A 2,272-nucleotide genomic window follows, 5' to 3' on the forward strand; every position below is an offset into this window, starting at 1 on the left:
GGGCAGAACCAATCCATAACGTTACATGACATGTCGGGGATTCGCCAGAGGGGCAAACCCGATTCATAACGTTACATGACATGTCGGGGATTCGCCTGAGGGGCAGAACCAATCCATAACATTATATGACATGTCGGGGATTCGCCAGAGGGGCAGAACCAATCCATAACGTTACATGACATGTCGGGGATTCGCCAGAGGAGCAGACCCAACTATAACGTTACATGACATGTCGGAGATTCGCCAGAGGGGCAGAACCAATCCATAATGTTACATGACATGTCGGGGATTCGCCTGAGGGGCAGAACCAATCCATAACATTATATGACACGTCGGGGATTCGCCAGAGGGGCAGACCCAACTATAACGTTACATGACATGTCGGAGATTCGCCAGAGGGGCAGAACCAATCCATAACGTTACATGACATGTCGGGGATTCGCCAGAGGGGCAAACTCGATTCATAACGTTACATGACACGTCGGGGATTCGCCAGAGGGGCAGACCCAACTATAACGTTACATGACATGTCGGAGATTCGCCAGAGGGGCAGAACCAATCCATAACGCTACCTGACATGTCAGGGATTCGCGAGAGGGGCAGACGCAATCCATAATGTTTCATGACATGTCGGGGGATTCGCCAGAGGTTTAGAATTTTTTGGGCCTAAAACACTTCCTGGACCTTAAGTAAGGCATGTGTAAAATTTGAATGAAATTGGTTGTGTAGTTCTCAAGTTTTAGGGATTCACACAGGCAGACTCACAGACACACATTCTCATTTCTATATATATAGATTAAATATATACACACAGCGATCTATCTGTGCACCTATCTATCTTTCTCCTAATCTTAATACAAATTTTACCATAGGAGATAGGATCTTTTTCAGCATCACATATCACCACTCAGTGTGGCCCTTTGTCATCTTCTCACAGTGGCGAGAGCAGGCATCTCATTGAAAAATATGATCTCTTCTAAAATCTGTGAGGCATAAGAAATATATTTGATGCTTCTCTATAACTTTTGCAGCTAGTTTTAAACATAAAGTGGCCTCAGACATAATGGCAGTCCAACTAAGTAATAGCTGTTACAATGTATCTAACATAAATCAACAAAATACTTTCCTCTCACCTCTCTCTTAGGCACAACTTGTTTTCTTTTTCACTTTCTGCCACCAACAGTTTATTTTCTCTTTATATTAACTGTTATATGAAGGACAGAAAAAAAATAAACAATTAAAAACAGAAAGGCTCCTGAAATAAGCTTCCAAAAACAAGCAAAAAAAAAAAAAACTCAACCAGTGCAGGCCTATGTGTGTGGTAAGAAGATTGCTTCCCAACCACATGGTTCTGGGTTCAGTCCCACTGTATGATACTTTAGGCAAGTGTCTACTACTATAGCCACGAACCAACCAAAGTTCTGTTAGTGGATTTGGGAGACGGAAATTGAAAGAAGCCTGTCATGTATATGTATGTCTATATTTATGTGGCACCAGCCTAGCTAGAGTGTGTGCCATCTGGGGCAGCCCTTCTGTTTGCTACCCCCGGAATCCCATGAAAAACATATTGCCTACAGCAGACCCAAAAGTGCCACCGAGGGGCAGACTGCCCCTACTGTCCCGCCCTAGCTACGCTAGTGTTGTGTGCATGTCTTTGTGTCTGTGTTTGTCCCACACTACCACTTGACAACTGCTACTGGTGTTTATGTCCCTGTAATTTAGCAGTTTGGCAAAAGAGACTGACAGAGTAAGTGCCACATTTAAAAAAAATGTACTCGGGTTGATTCATTCAACTAAAAAAATTCTCCAAGGTGGTACCCCAGCGTGGCTGCAGTCTAATGACTGAAACAAGTAAAAAAAAAAAAAAAGAAGAAAAAAACCTAAAAAACATTTCAACTGGAACTTGATGTCCAACCCTGAACACTGTCACTAACTCAAACTGCCAGGCCCAAATCTACAATGCACTACAATTTCCTATACATATCTATTATTACTGGATGTTCATCCAAGCAAGAGACTGATTGAAAGACCTACTTTGTTCTGTGTCATCACTTCCTCCCTCACTTCTGATACCTCACTCCTAATATCTCCTTTTACAGCTGGCAGTTCACCTGCTTTGTCACATTAACATAAAAAGAAACTTAAACAAGAAAAGGGTTCTTGTGTAGTGTCAGATAAAGTTGATCTACAGTATGTAAGATTATGAGATTACTAGATTTGATCTACCAGTCTGTTGTCCTAGTTATATGTCTGCTTAACTGGAGACCATACT

This window comes from Octopus bimaculoides, chromosome 11 (genome assembly GCF_046866305.1).
Source record: "Octopus bimaculoides isolate indiv1 chromosome 11, ASM4686630v1, whole genome shotgun sequence".
Taxonomy (NCBI): Eukaryota; Metazoa; Mollusca; class Cephalopoda; order Octopoda; family Octopodidae; genus Octopus; species Octopus bimaculoides.